Source organism: Passer domesticus, chromosome Z (genome assembly GCF_036417665.1).
Source record: "Passer domesticus isolate bPasDom1 chromosome Z, bPasDom1.hap1, whole genome shotgun sequence".
Lineage (NCBI taxonomy): Eukaryota > Metazoa > Chordata > Aves > Passeriformes > Passeridae > Passer > Passer domesticus.
The window spans coordinates 62,624,397-62,641,118 of NC_087512.1; the positions used below are offsets into that span (position 1 = coordinate 62,624,397).

The 16,722-nt window shown below is 39.6% G+C and overlaps 1 long non-coding RNA gene across 3 annotated transcripts; it reads left to right on the forward strand.

Annotated features, from left to right (window-relative positions):
- Positions 1–10,938: 10,938 nt before the first annotated feature.
- LOC135290513 (uncharacterized) lies at positions 10,939–15,709 on the forward strand. Of its 3 annotated transcripts, XR_010353281.1 has the most exons (5): positions 10,939–11,009; positions 11,254–11,314; positions 12,952–13,076; positions 14,695–14,839; positions 14,984–15,709. It is a non-coding gene; the product is annotated as an uncharacterized LOC135290513 (long non-coding RNA). The 3 variants fall into 3 exon arrangements; XR_010353282.1 differs by lacking the exon at positions 12,952–13,076 and having other exon boundaries at positions 10,991–11,009; XR_010353280.1 differs by lacking the exons at positions 10,939–11,009; positions 12,952–13,076 and having other exon boundaries at positions 11,100–11,314.
- The last annotated feature ends 1,013 nt before the right edge of the window (positions 15,710–16,722 follow it).

The following is a 16,722-nucleotide window of genomic DNA, read 5'->3' on the forward strand; positions in this document are numbered from 1 at the left end:
GTTGACTCAGAGAAATGTGTCCCCGGAACAACATTCTGCTCCAACAACCTAAGTCAAAGTACATAATGAACACATCCTAAGAGGATCACTTCTGAGAGTACTGGACTATGGCTTCACAAAGGCAGAATTATGTGCATCAAGGATAAAACCATGAATGTCCTCTGAATTAATGTTTGAAGTGACCTTTATTCATCAACTTATCAAGTGAGAAATGAGATTGGCACCAAGGGCACTGACACTACCGTTCTCAAGGCTGGATTGCAGTTTGTCATTACATGGTTTATCATTAAAGACCTTTGCAATCCCCATTGTGCTGACACTATACAAATGCTTGGCAGATTATGTTTCCTACAGACTCTCCAGACTAATGGTGGGAGGAAAGAGAAACACAGCAGGAAAGTGCAGAATAAATTTAATTTTAGTCGGCTATGGGCAAGTCATCAGCCTCTGTCTTGCCTTTTTTGCATAAGAATATGTTGTGTTACTGAGAATAAAGTTAAAAAAATGTTGGGATGTTCATATGTGGATTTTGTGATCAGCTAAGTCAGGCAATAAAGAGTTCTCAATTAGGACTTGCAAAAAACCCCTCTTACAAAGTGTTTTCTCAGGGTGTTACAGTTGTGATCGTCAATGCTGCAGCTGAAATGAGCTGTTTTCCAAGCTATTACTCCAGGCAAGGAAAATTGTCTTTTGCAGCAGAAAGGATAAAGAGTGGGAGAAAGGCTGGTTTTGCTATTGACTAATCAGGTGAATGGAAATAAGAAATATGGTGAAGGGACCAAGCAGCAGTAAATTCACTTGCTCCTCCTGTGAAGAGAGGAGTGAAAACAGTTTTCCCAGCAACAGCTGCTGCTCCACACAACCTGCCTTTGCCCTGGCGGCAGCAGGCAGTACGAGAGCTCAAGATTTTGTACCAAAAGCTGTATTAGCCTGATTTGCATTAAGTGAAGCCCACAGCTGTCATAGGACAGCATACTGGAGAAGTAAACCAGGGGAGCTGCTTCTACCAAACTCATTTACTCTGTTGTTCAAAGTAACATTCAGCAGAGCTCAGTGTTTCTGAGGAACCTTTTGGTTGTGTGGTGGGGAAGGAGGCTGCTCCTGAGAATCTCTGTCTGCTTTGACACTAGTTTTCCATTAAAAATCTCAGGGATTGCCTCCAATATCCTTAAAAAAAAGAAGTGCAGTGATTTGAGTGAGATGCAATCCAGGTAGTATTTATGCAAGAGAAGAAACCAAAAATATGGACTGTCTGTTTCATTAGCACTTTTACGGAGAAATGTCAATAACAAGCACTACTTATTTTTTGGGAGTTGGTTTTGGTTTTTTTTTTTTTTTTGGCTTTAGTGTGTTAGTGTGTTCCAAACACTCTGAAGCTGTACAATTTCCTTGTCAAAAGACCTTCCAAAAAGAGGCGTCTCTGCTTTTCCCAGCTGTCACATGGAAGCATGGGAGCTGTGGAAAACTGCTGGTGGAAGAATGGTTAACACCCTTCCCTCCTCCCAGATTTTTTTTTAATTTTAATTTGCAGCCAGTTACATATGCATGCCCTAGATGCTTACATGAGTCAAGGTGAGACCATGGCCAACTATGAAAAACTGAGCCATTGTTCCAAACTGTTGTGAGACTGAAGTATGTTTAGTTTTTTTCTGGGATAAACTGGGCTAGGCAGTTCACCATCTGGAATAGAAGTATAATGCTCTGTTGTGACTGTTACATTATAATTAATTTAAGGAGTAGCTTTTCTTTTTTTTTTCCTTCCCTGAAATAGTTGATGGTCTGGAGAGAGACATTTAGCTTCTTATAAATCATGCAATGAGTGTTCTTTTAGTAAAACTTAATATTGTCATATATATGTTAATGCAATTAATAATTAAAAGTGTGTACTTTGATCTAATACTGTTTAAAAAAATAAGTCTGTCTCATTATTCAGTGGCTTATCAGACTTTCTATGTCTTCTAAATTATTGGCTTCTAGACAATTATTTAAATTAATCTTTAGGTGAGTACTGAAGCCAAACATATTCAGGATTAGAAGAATAATCATCAATGTATTTCTAAGACCACAAGGACAGATTTTAACAGAATAAGAGCGCCTTCATTCTCCTTAACACTTCCACTTTCTGATCTTTTCTTCACTTGTCACACTGCCAAGGAAGAATTCAATTAGTCGATTCAAAGTCTCAGAGCACCTAAGCTGATCCTGTAACTTCTGAGATATATAAGAAAAAGAAACCTGCTTCTTCTCACTGCTTTCAAAAAGTAGTTGATGGGGTACTTGCCACCAACAAGAAACTCCTCCACCATGAGCCTGTTGAGGTCAGTGCCTGTGCAGCCAGAGTGCCAGGATGCGAGAATTACTACTCTGATCTGGCAATGAATGTTATTATAGCATTTATGATCAAAATGGACCTTGTCCATAATTTGTAACATAGCAACTAGGTAAGAGGAGAGAAAAAAAAATACACTTGATTTCTTTGCCAATATTTTTTTTTTCTGGATAAGGAAGAGCTGATTATGCAGCTACTCAATCCTTGGGATTATTAAAAAAAAAAAAACAAAAACAAACAAACAAAAAAACAAACAAACAAACAAACAAAAAAAACAAAAACAAAAAAAAACACCAAACAAACAAACAAAAAAATCAACCAAACCAAAAAACCCAAAGGAGTGGAGCATGATAAATGCCTACTCTCAAGTGAGAAATTAGGTTGGGAGCTAGGTTTTAATCCAGCACAGGCTACTACATACACCTTATTTTCTCACAAAAATTTATATAATCAGAATATGTTACATTAGTTAACTTTTCCAACTCCATGTAAAAGTGAAAATTACCACACTCCAAAAGAATATGAAGAAATTACAATAAAAACAACCTCTGTCATTTGCTTCCATGAGTATTCACTCTGCAGGTCCCAGCTGTAGTTTTCAGCCTTTGATACACAAGTCTACAAAGCTTTGGGAAGGCAAGGCTCAGACACTGCCAGGGGATGCTGGAGCTACTTTCTGATGCTCCCTATCTCCTAAAGAGGCCAGTACTGGCGTAGTACTGTCATAAAATATCTCATCATTAGAACTTTGAAATGGCACATTCTGCTTGCTCACAGATACATAATTAAATGAAGCACAGATTGGCTGATGTTAATTCTTACGCTCATGATTTTTTTTCTGTTTTACTGCCAAGGCTTTTTCATAACAGGAATTGTATTAACTAAGCCAGAAAAATTCTTAAGGAGAGACAGCAAATGCTACACAAATATCAGTAAAATTCATTTCTCATAAGAAGTACAGACATGAATAGGTGAGATATGTCAAAAGATTTTGTTGACAAATTAATTGTATTTTCCACAAGAAAAAAAGAAAAAAAAATCAATGTGCTTGGTGGACTTTATCTCTGATCATGTTAAAAGAGAATACAATTGAATTTGTGCGTCTGCTGCTCTTAGCAGAAGTTTATGGGAAAAAATATGGACATGACTTGCTGTTACTGCCTGAGAACTTTCTCTGAGAAATTTTATCCATGGAATTACATTGTATGGTGGAGCCAACACACATTATAAATGGGATCGACTTCTCTCTGGTCATGGCAATGTCATAGACCACTGTAGGTAACTGCTCAAAGACTTTGTTGTTAGTCTCATTTTCATGCTTAAAACCAATAAAACCAAATAATAATCTCCAACATACTATCAGTGGTGATTTATCTAACTTTGCATTGCTAACAAAAGATAAAATATTTTAGACATATAGTCACAAATAAATTGTCATAAGGAATTAAAGTGAGATGTTACAATTTATTTCTGCTATATTGCTGTCCATACATGATCACTTTTCCTACTTTACCAAAGACCAAATTTCACTGATGCTGGAATTAATTTTCTTTTTGAGTGATTTGTGAACTCTGAACCATGATGAATAATCTAATTCACACATATGATTAATAGTCTGTGTATCTAAACCTACTCCTGTAAAATCACTTAATGTTTGCAATGTATTGACCAGCAGTTGCACTCCTAAGCTGTTTGAAGGATCTCTTCAAGTGTGCCAGTGTTCAGTAAAGTAGCAAAATCATAATGAAAAGTTTTGTGATCAGGTTGAAGGAAGTCTATTGGAAATATAGAAATAACATCACAGTATTATTAGTCCATCACTTCATTACAGAAGCTAGTAAAACATAAATATATAAACTATAAGAATCTAAAAAATAACCAAACACTTTTTGAATTCCATTTGTAATAGTGATGCATTTACACTGAACTAACCAACTTACTTATTCGCAGTTACATAATTTTATGGATTACCAGTTCTGAAATTGAAAAGGAATTTATTTCAATGACTTTTTTGACAGAAACTTCCTGCTTTGCATCCAAAACAGGATTTTGAAGCCATCTGAAAGTGGTGGTCTCTAATTTGAGGTATACAATATTTTGAACTTCCCAATAGTTCTTCTTAAAGAAGGACAGAGAACAGAAGGAAGCAGGAAAAATGAGAGAAAAGAAGCAACATTTTGTAGAGGCACATATTCATGCAAGGTCAATCTGAAAAGTTGATAAAAGCCCACTTCTCCAAAAGGCAAATAAATGTGGCAAGTGGGAAAAAGTGGAGTTTTCATCACTTAAAGGCTGATCATAACGCTCACTCTCTCACTAACACTTCCCAACATCACCCTTTCCTAACAGGGCTTCATGGGATGCTGTTTACCTAGTCTGAAGCATTATGGCTACTGGTCAGTGGTCTGTAAAGACCACATGAACATGAAAAAACATGATTGCCTACAGCTGGAAAATTGCAGATTTGGATATACTTGAATTTTCTCTGTATTCATTTCCTCAGTCCTTGTTTTTGTCTATATTTTGCTTAGTATTTCAGAGGATTTTTGATAGTGTCTTTTTCATAAAACCACTGTTTTTTCTATGTTGCTGACTCTTCAGCACTCAATCATATAAGCTGAACGTAGTACAAGTAAGTGTCATCTGGACATCCAATAGATGTGTTTATGCTGGCAGTTTGAGCAGATTGAGCTGCAAATTTAAATTCCTTTTCCGAGTTGTGTTTGTTTTTTTGCTTGTAGTTTTGTTTTGTATCTACATTCAAGTAATGAAGTGTCTGCTTGAGAGCACCAGTTGTGTGCTTGCCGTGATTTTCATCTTGGTTGAAGTGAGCTGATGATGACTGCATACATGAAACCACAAAAAAATTTTCCATCTGAAATCTGTTTGCAAGATCTTCCAGTGGTTTTCCTTTTATACTTGCACAATTTTCTCTTAGTAAATACTAGGAAATCTGAGATGTTGCTACAGAAATCCAGTTTCACGTGCAATCTGTACATTTATTGATGTAGGAATCATGTATTAGGTGTAGACACATGGACACGTAAGATATGTGGTATTAGATATGGACACATTAGGTACGGACACGTGGTGCCTTTGATGATTATCAGCTAGTGTCAAATCATTTGCTGGTAAGCACAACTTGGATATGCAATTCTAGAGCCACAACAGACAGCATCAAATCAAGTTTCTATCACAGAATCACAGAATCAGTTATGTTGGAAAATATCAGAGTCCAACCTGTGACCAAACACTACTGTGTCGAACAGACCATAGCGCTGAGTGCCACGCCCACCCCTTCCTTAAGTACCTCTAGGAATGGTGACTCCACCACCTCCCTGGACAGTTCATTCCAATGCCCAATCACTCTTTCTGTGAAGAAATTCTTCCTAATGTCCAATCTAAACTTTCCCTGGTGCAGCTCAAGACTGTGTCTTCTGGTCCTGTTGCTGTTTGCCTGGGAGAAGAGGCCGACCCCCATCCTGCTGCAGCCTCCTTCCAGGTAGTTGTGGAGAATGATAAGGTCTCCCCTCAGCCTCCTTTCATCCAGACTAAATACCCCCAGCTCTCTCAGCTGCCTCTCATAGGACTTATGCTCCATAACCTTCACCCACTACATTGTCCTTCTCTGGACTTGCTCCAATGCCTCATATCCTTCCTTCATTGAGTGGCTCAGAACTGAACACAGGATTTGAGACACAGCTTCATCTGTATCAAGCACAGGAGGAAATCACTTCCCTAGTCCTGTTCACACCGCACACTCAGCTGGCTGTTGACCATTACCCCCAGGGATTTTTCCCTGGGCAACTTCCCAGCCAGCCTGTCCCCAGCCTGTAGGCTGCATAGGATTGTTGTGATTGAAGTGTGAGATCCGGTACCTGGCCTTGTCGCACCTCATGCTATTGGTCTCAGCCTATCCAGATCTTTCTGAGGGGCCTTCCTACCCTCCAGCAGATCAACACTGAATCATGGCAGTAGGTAAGGTGAGAGCCTTAATCCATTGAGGCCACTGTCTCACACAACACCCTTGTTGATAAATTAGAGGTGTGCTTCATTCATGGACTACTAGATGGATAAGAAACTGGCTGGATGACTGTATCCAAGGATTTGCTATTAATGCCTCAGTATCCAAAGGAGATCCCTAACAAGGGGTGTCCCTCAGGGATCTGTATTGGCACTAGTAAAGTTGTGTCTTTATTAATGACCAAAACAGTGGATTGAGTGCATTCTCAGCAAGCTTGCAGATGACACTAAGGTGAGTGATGTGAGCTGATGTGCTGAAAGGACAGGATGCTATTGAGAGGGACCTTGACAGGCTTGAGGACTTCATGAAGCTGAATGTGAACTTCATGAAGCTCAACAGTACTCAGTTGATTGGAGCAGTCACCAGCATCAGCAGAGCCTGTGAATTGAGAGCAGCCCTGCATGACTTGGGCATATTGGTATATGAAAAGTTAGACATGAATCTGCTGCATGCCATTTCAGCCCTAAAAGTCAGTTGCATGCTGAGCTGAACAAAAAGTAGTGTGGCCAGCAGGGTAAGGGGGAAGATTCTGTCCCTTTGCTCTGCTCTTGTGAGACTCCACCTGCAGTACTGCATCCAGCTTTTGGGTTCCCAGCACAGAAAAGACAAGGACTTGTTAAAGGAAGGGATGAAAATGATACGTGGCCTAAAGCACCCCTTCTGTGAAGAGAGAGTTGAAATTGTTTAGCCTGGAGAAGAAAATACTCCAGTAAAGATTTTATTGTGTTTTTTCAACATATATTTTTCTTACATTGATCTTATATACGAAACTTATAGGAAACACTTTTACCTGAGCCCTTAGTGATAGCACAAGGGGTAGCAATTTAAAACTGAAAGATTGTCAATTGACATTGGCCATAAGAAATAAATTTTGTACTGTAATGGTGATGAGACACTGGGAACAGATTCTCAGACAAGCTGTGTATGCTCCATCTCTGGAGGCGTTCAAGACCAGGTTGGACGGAGTTTTGAGTAACCTGAACTAGTGGAAGGTGTCCCTGCCTGTGGTAGATTGTTTGGTCTAGTAGACTTTAAATGTCAAGAAACCCTAAATCATTTTGTGATTCTAAGTATCTTCCTTGTGAAGACATGCATTTTTGTTTTCCAAAGGTAATAACAGTGTTCACAATTTTATGGAGTGCTCTTCTTGAATCTCAAGACATACTGAGTCACATACCCATGCTCTTGTTGACACTTCCAGAAGAGAATTCTGACATAATTCACAAAATAATCACAGAGCTACTCCCAAAGGTAATGCCAAGGCAAAATTGTTCTGCTGGAAATGCATTTGCAAAAGCTCTGGACAAACTTTACTGACTGGAGCATTATGAACATATAGATAGACAACACACCACAACTAAGCAGAACACCAAGACACAAAGAAATGTTGCAGAGGTCATGAATTAATGTTAACAAGCATTGGACCACTTGTCCTTTTTAGCCAAGAGTTGTTTGATCATGCTTGGCGTTCTTTACTTCCTCACTTCAATTTATTGACTAGATTGTAACTAACAGCACTTTTTCAGTTCTGTTTTTATGTGACTCCTCTTTATGCTGTGGTCTTTCTCCTGCATATCACACACTGAATCTTTTAGGCTGGAAAATGCATCTAAGATCATTGAGCCCAACCTTTGACTGCTCACCACTAGACCGCAGCACTGAGTGCCACATCCAGTTGTTTCTTGAGCACCTCTGGGGATGATGATTCCACCATCTCCCTGGGCAGTCTGTTCCAATGTTTAACAATCCTTTCCATGAAGAAATTCTTCCTGATGTCCAACATGAAATTTCCATGGTGCAGCTTGAGGCTCTGTCCTCTTGTGCTGTTGCTGTAAGCCTGGGAGATGAACCCAGCCCCATGTTGCTGCACTCTCCTTTCAGGCAGTTGTAGGGGGTGAAAAGGTCTTTCCTTGAGCCTCCCCAGACGACACATTCCCAGCTCCCTCAGGCACCCCTCATCAAACCTGTGCTCCAGACCCTTTCCCAGCTCCATTGCCCTTCTCTGGACACGGTCCAGCACCTCAAAGTCTTTCTTGTAGTAAGGAGACCAGAGCTGGACAGTGAACTTCAGGTGTGGCCTCACCAGTGCTGAATACTGGGGGACAGTCACTGCCCTGGGCCTGCTGGCCACGCAGTTGCTGATTCACACCAGGATGCCACTGTCTTTCTGGCCCCGGGCACAGCTGGCTTATATTCATCTGCTGTCAAACAGCATCCCCAAAACCACCAGCTTTCCAGCCACTCTGTCCCAGCCTATAGCACTGCGGGGGACTGTTCTGACATGGGGCGGGACCCAGCACTTGACCTTGTTGAACCTCATGTAGTTGGCCTCAGCCCAAGTGAATGGATGAACACCATCACATTCGAATTTGTTCTCAAACATGTTTTGCTGACTTGCAGTATTCAAGGATTGTTATGGTTTACACAAGTTTTCTGCAGACTTTCTTAAAACTTCCAGTTAATTTTCCGATTAAGTGTGCTTTTCAGTTTTTCATCTTTGTGGCATGAAGAGATGTCCTTTTCCATTCAAGTTTTAAGCTGAGACACTAAATGCAAGGGACTTAAACTGCGCTGTTCCCTTCATTCATATATGTAGCTAAATTTTGTATAAATAAGAGAAAACTGTGATCCTCTAGTCTGGTGATTTATGTAATGTGTGCCACTAGCAACACCTGAGGTTTAGTATGTTTATTTAGATATGTCTAGGAATACCTTGATTAATAATTTGCCACTATTAGAGAGTTCATTATGGTCTTCAATAAGATGTGCCAAATTATTTTCACTGATAACTACTCTCCTAGCCAAAAAAAAAAAAAAAGACACTTTATTTATAATTTAAATTTGTTCACATTGTATTCCGAAACAAAAAATATTTTTATATTGAGTAGGAAAACTCTTTATGAAAGTTGTTTTTTCACTAGTATCAAGCAGATCCCTTCACTCTGTGTTTGACAAGCTAAATGGTTTGTGTTTTTGATACAGCCTATTTTCCCAGCTTAAACAGTCTTTATGTCTTTTTCTGATTCTGTCTGATTTCAGTGTCTGTCATGGACGTTGAGAATTGAATGCCATATGCTAGAAACAAGTAAAGCCACGGTAAAGCCAAATGCAGAGGTTATGTAATGTCCCTATTTATGCAGCTAAAACCAGCATGTTTGCCATTTTCCTTGTACTGTTGCACTGACAGGCCATATTGCCTTATAGACCACAAATAAATCTTATGTCTCAGTTAGATGCAGAATAAGTACAATGTACATTAGTCACTCATGAGTATACACCTTATATTTGTTTCTTTCTATGTATGCACAATTTGCTTGAGACAAAGCAGTCAAGATGTCCAAATGACAGAAGTGGATTCTATTATTTGCTACTCTTCCTATCTGTGTATTTTGCAGAGTGCAACAGTGAGAATTTGTAATTTTTTTTAATAGGTAGTAAGAAGAATGTGGAGCACAGCATCAGTATCTCCACAGTTCTAGTGGAGATACCGTAATATACTTCCACATGAATAGTGTGGCTAGAGGTCTGTCATTCTCATATGAGTTAGTGGGATGGTCACAAACAGCTTGTGTATGGTACTCCATCTTGTGTTATTTCTGATAAAACAGATTAGCTAAATACTCAGTGTGAAGTTTTTTTTTAAATTTTAAGTTTTTTAGAATTTTATTACTCTACTATAGCAGAAAAATCTTATCTAAGAGATAAAAGCACTCAAAATCATCTGGTAAATACTTCCTGTGCTTTTTTTCTTTCATCATTTCTTTTAATGCTTGTGGGAAAGAGCTGTGGTATCTCTAATCCAAAGCATCTGTGTGCATCAGTTGGCACACATTAGTAAATGTTGGCTCTGAAATTCTTTAAAAATCATTAAATTAAAAATATGAAGCAAGTAATCAAGGTTTCCCAGATAAGGCATATTGAATGACAGCTCATCAAGGATCTGGGGACTGTGCTATGCACTTACACCCTCACTTCTCTCAGCATTAGGTTCCCAATTGTCAACTTCAGTCTGCAGCAGGGAGGTCACTGCTGACCCTGTGTTGTCAGGCAGAATGTCACACAGGCTCTGGCTGTGTCACCTCTGGCAGGCACCTCTTTTGTGTGTTACTGGCTAGGAATTCTGGGCATCTCCTGGTACCCATCTTCACTCAGCCCTCTGATCTCCAGAGTCTCTCTTCACTTCCAGGGAGTTGTCTTTTTTTTTACGTACTCTTTTCCAGGCTCCACCTTTCCTAACCCAAATAGTCTGTGTGCAGAAGCAGAATATGTCACTAGCCTCTTAAGTGGTTTCTTACAACCCTTCCAGAACTGGAGAATGCAGGACATGCCATCTGTATTTAAACCAGGTACTATTGGTATTTACGGGTCCATCCTGCGACCCTTGCAACAATCAAGGCTGCTTCCTGGGAATGCAGAAGTTCTGCTTCAAACATCTACTCACATACACACAGGTATTCAACTATCTGCTGCCTGGTAGCATTCACAGTGAAGCTATTTTTTTCATCCGTGGCACAAGCACGGATTTTTGTGATTCAGAAGTTCTGTCGTGACTCACAGGCTCTTTTGATATGCAAGTATGATGCTTTAAATAGTACACCATGACAGGAAGACAGAGCAGGCAAAGTGGATTGTCTGCTTTGAGAATCTTGGTCCCTGGTAAGTCACACTCATTCACACACTATCAGTGTTAAAACACTGTAATTTGGGGGTTTTTTTTCTATTAGATACAACAGGGAGAGGAAAAAAACCAAAAAAACCACGACTAAGTCTTTGTAAAAGGCAGTTAATTTATGCAAATCGAATAGGCTCCTTTTTCTCAGTCCTCCACACAGAGCTACAGAAAAACAGCTGGGGCCTACCACCTACTACCCAGTTTCTCAGTGCGTCCTTCACTGTCTAGGGGAAGAGTTTTATTCCATTGCTCTGTCAAGTAAGAAAGAAATGGATGTCTGGACAACCAGGTAAGTAACAGCCGAAAAATACTCTGCTCTGGAAGTGTCATTTGAGGAAGAGAACTTCTACTCTGTGATTCTACACGAGTTTTGCTGTGTGCCAACCCTATAGCTTCCAAGGCAAATACAGGCAGAAACAGCTGCTGGGCTGAGAGAAAGGGAAGGGAAGGGAAGGGAAGGGAAGGGAAGGGAAGGGAAGGGAAGGGAAGGGAAGGGAAGGGAAGGGAAGGGAAGGGAAGGGAAGGGAAGGGAAGGGAAGGGAAGGGAAGGGAAGGGAAGGGAAGGGAAGGGAAGGGAAGGGAAGGGAAGGGAAGGGAAGGGAAGGGAAGGGAAGGGAAGGGAAGGGAAGGGAAGGGAAGGGAAGGGAAGGGAAGGGAAGGGAAGGGAAGGGAAGGGAAGGGAAGGGAAGGGAAGGGAAGGGAAGGGAAGGGAAGGGAAGGGAAGGGAAGGGAAGGGAAGGGAAGGGAAGGGAAGGGAAGGGAAGGGAAGGGCTTACATACCCAGGATAAGTTCTGTAATTCCCATAGTATCAACACTGATTTCTAATTCTATTCTCAAAAATGGATGTTATAGAAAATTCTTCACTCTATTTTTTTTCTTTTAAAATGCTATTTTTCCCCAAGAGATTTAGGTAAAACATTACCTCCTGAAAAGTGTAAGTGTTAGTTAATGAGCTGTATTTGCAGAAACTACAGACCTCCCAGGCCTGCAATATTAGAGATCATGTATGTGTGCCGTTCTTCAGTGAAGGTTCTGGGTAGATAAATTCCATGACAAACCCAGACAGATTTTGAAACTGTCATGTAATTGGTATCCACTACTGCAGTAATGACAACCAAGAGGGAAGGCCATCCCCTGTGCAGAGGGGATTGCCAAGCCCAGGCACAACCTCAACCAGGATCATGATCAGTTAGATGGTGGTCTGGGTACAAGAGATGTGTGACAACTCCTGGTTTCTAGGAAACACATGATTACTCCAGAGGCATTTGCACAGCACAGCAGGTGGCCAGGGGACACTGGGAAACTAACAAAACTGGATGTGCCTGGGCTATTCCAGAGCTGTGTGGTAGCAAAACCTAGATGATTTTAAGCAATGTTCCAGTGATGCCAGGTCTGTTGTGTCACATCAGGGGAATCAAGCAGAAATGTAAAGTATCCGAGCAAGCTTCTGACTGCAAAATGTCTTGGGCCTCTCAGTTACCCCAGCTGATTTCTTGCTATGAGTGGCCCCTCAAGCACTGACCTCAAAGTATGTTCTGCTGTTGCAAAACTTAAATCCCATGTATTTTTAGGAATTTTGAACTGGCTGAACTGAAATAATGGACAATGATTTTGAAATTGTTGCTGTTAGACTTCCTGATTTCACCTCATCTATGAAATCACAAAATTTATATATAAAAAAATGATATCAAATTATAAGTGTGAAAAACAGGTTCACTCTCATGTGAAAATTTAGAAGTTTAATAAAGGACAATAGGAGACAAGAACCATAGAGCAAAGGTTAAAAAGGCCAGGTGCCTCTTGGTACTCAGCCAAGACCACACTGTTATCTTTGTGGATACCTTTAAATACCTTTTTCCTTACATCAGCTCTTTTCATATTCATAGACCCTCATGCATTTCCATAAACTAGTTCACATTTTCCAGGAACTATTTTACATGGCCCCTCCTTGGGCCCACCTTTTAAGAGCACGCATGTTTCTTGGCTGTGGTTTTGGCTCCTTCTCCTTATCCTTTCCAGTTCAGGCCTTGGTCCACACTGACTTCAGATGGTGAGTTGGAATATCTGTAGCAGGTGTCCTCATCCTATGTTCATTGGATCTTATCTCATCCAAGCAGACATTTTAACACAAGCATAACTATTCCACTACTATGTCTAAGCTTAATTAACAACAGAAATAAAAATTATACCTTTATAACAAAGTTATTTTAACACTACACATATAAAATCCATTTTAACACTTGCAAAAAGCCAATATTATAATATGTATCTATAATATAAGGAAGGCTGATCTGCAGAGAAAGCATTTGCATCTTTCACTCCTCAGGTGAGCAGTTAGTTTGAACTGAAAAGGTCAGGTTATTTTGACACAACCAAACTGCAAAAAGAAAAGTGAGCAATTGCATTTTACACCACAAAACTAAACTGGAGTTTGTACTTCTCTATATTTTTGGCGGTATAGTACAGCAGAAATACAAGATTTTGTGTACATTAAAATTTTATTTTATTAGTGATAGGGACCCATTTCTTCCTCTAGGGAGAAGGAATGTTTATATTGTGGGACAAATTTGTACAGTGAAGGAGTTGATCAGAAAAATCAGACTGTAGCTCATTTTCCAGGCAACTTAATTGAACTAGCTTTGGGACTGAGAAGATACCTTTTCTATTACCCTATAATGGTTAAAGACTAAGCAACTGAAAAGTTGAAGATTGTATTAATACTAACAGCAACTCAGTGTGCCTTAAACAAAAATAGCAATACCCACCAGAATTTGTTAACTCCTCACTGCCAAATAACTTCATTCACTTCCCACATGCAACCACCCACTATGTTCATAACTCATTCTCTTAAATCATGCTCAGATGCACCTGATTAAAGATAGTCTTGAGGATTTTTTTAAGACTGGTTACATATTATATGCCTTTGCAGTGAAAGTGTGCCTGTTAATACAATATCTATTTCACAAGGGGTACAGATAGGCTTGTATGTGCAAGCTAATCAGTGCTTCTGGGCCTGCTTTTCTCCCTTTTTTCTGACTTAAGCTTCTGAATTTATATGTTCCACTTAGCAGCAGCTCTTTTTGTTGTGACTGTCCAATCTCCATCAAGTACTTGCTTGCACAGTACCACAGTACTTGCCAAAAAAGAGCTTTTTCATAGCTTTCTGCTGAACAGATCTCTAACTGAGGTATAAAAAATTTCAGAGAGGCGGTTTCAATGTGGAGGATGTGAAACAGCTTATTATACTAGCCCTGAAGCTCCTACCCCTAAAGTATTTTCTTAAAGGGCTTGTGAGATTTATATTTGAAAAATTGGAAGCTTAATTTTATCTCAAGAAGAGATCTCAAGGGCAGTATGAGGAGACAAAACTGAGGTCAGCCTGTCTCTTAATATGAAGTAGCCTCTACAAGTAGTTGTTCTCTCAGGTTGTTCTTTCAGATAGTAAGTTGTTCTTTCATAATTATAATGGCCGCAGCTATTTCTACGATGTCAAGATCTAGCTTCAGGTTGTATTCCTGTTCTCTAAGCCATTTCAAAGGCCCCAGTTACCACAGACTGTGGCTGGAATACTTTGGATGAAGAATCTGGGAATTCAGTAACAGAAGGACAAGAAAGGAAGGGAGAAAATAAAAATTAATTAACTTATTTCATGTCTATTCTTGTTCCAGCCAGGACAGGGTTCATTTTTTGCAGTAGCCAGGAGGGGTATGGCCAGAACCCAGAAGTTATTCTATACTACCTCAATTCATTGCCAGGAGTGGGGGAAGGGAATCTCTTTCAGGGAGAAGGGCTCCCTCCTGGTCATGGTTGTAGGTGAGCATTTTACATGTGAATCACTGTCCTTTGTACATTCTGTCATTAATATTGTGGCTGTTTGTATTCATTTTCTTATCTCATTGCTATTTCCAGTAAATTGTTCTTATCCCAACCCATGGTCTTTGCCTTTTGTGCCCCCAGCTCCCCTCTCCAGCACACAGCACCGGAGAGGGGGAGGAGGGAACGAGCAGCGCCTGGTTTTAGTGGGAGCGCAGTACTGGAGAATGCCATTCCTAAACAACAGCACATCAAACTAATTTCCTTATTTTCCACTGGAAGTTCCATAAGAGGAGGCTGCAATAAGACTTGCATCTGCTATGAACTCAAATTATACATCACTGCAGCTGCAGTAGTAAGAGAAGACTAAGACTGCATTTGTACGATTTGTGACAAGTACTGTGAACAGCATATTAAAGAAGGACCCAATAAACAAGGTGATGACTTTATTCTGGAAAGAAGTTAGTCCATTGTTCTTAATGAAAATGAAGGGAATTTTTCTTTTGTATAATTCCCTTCTTTCTGTCTTGGGACCCTGAATAAAACTGTTTCTTCATTATTTCTAACATTACTTCTACAGGCAGATACTTGAGAAATTGTTTATTTTTATATTTGAAAGACAGGGCTTGAAAGATTAATTGCTGCTTTCTGCATTAGGGAAGCTCTGTAGAATTACTGAATGTATCATGTAGGTTTCCATACTATTCTGCTTCAGATTAGCATAATTTTCAGTGTGGGGTTTTTTTTATTTATGAGCTAACTATTTGGGAAGTGTGATTAAATTTTATTTCTGTTCTTAATAATGGGGAAGTCCTTCTCTCATGTCTCATATCAGCTCATAACATATATAAATTTCATGGCTAAACTGAATTTCCCCTTCAAGATTCTAAGTGTTGCATTTATACTGAGCCTGACACTCTGAAGCCACCTTGCCTCATAGATTGATCCTTAATGGAGCTGAGCTGACTCCCACTAGTTGGAAAACAAGCTTCATATTTCCATTCAGTCATCCTGAAGACTCAGTGAACACTAAAGGAGGAACGCATATTCAGGAATCTAAAATATTATCGCAGGTCATTCCTTTTGGATCTTTCTCTTAACAAAAAAATGTGTTTTATTGAATCATGTATTTTCAGCTCTTGTGCAATAGGAGAAATAAGAGAAAGCAGTTTTCATTTTATTTTCTGAAACTATTTAGAAATGAGAGAGGCTAGTGCTGCTACTAGGATGGTATATATTGACTATTCCATAGAATGATCATTCATTGTATTCAGGAAAACATAGTGATGGATAGACAGCAGCAGAAGAAACGTTCTGCAGATTATATCACTAAGAATTTGTTCATTATGTACATATTTCAACATCCCACATAATAGAGCTACCACATAAAAGGATAAAAATGCAGCAAAAATATAATCATTTTTCTGTTGAATAAATACAATGTCGGGTAATCTTCCATCAAGTCTTGGGAGTTACAAGAATTTGGCACTGGCTCCCACTTTCCAAACAACCAACCTCTAAAAAAGTAAGCATTTCACAACTGAAGTAAACATCACATAGCTCAATTTGTGTTTACTTCAGATGAATGTTTATTCATGCTCATTTATTTCTGCAAATGTAAATTCTTTGGATTAAGAGTCTTACTGCAGAGAATCTTTCTCCAGCAGCAACAAATACCCTTAATAAATTCTTGTTGACTACTCCCCATCACTGTCTTCTCTCTCAGATGCCCAGATGTGGGCTCCAGGATGTCTCCCTCCTTGATTTTACCCCAAAGTGATGGCCAGCCAACAGGCATATCAAAGTGGCTTCTGCCCATTTTTGAAGGTAGCTCTGGCACTTTGTTTTCTCCAGTTGTTGGGGCTCTCCCTCATATCTACAGC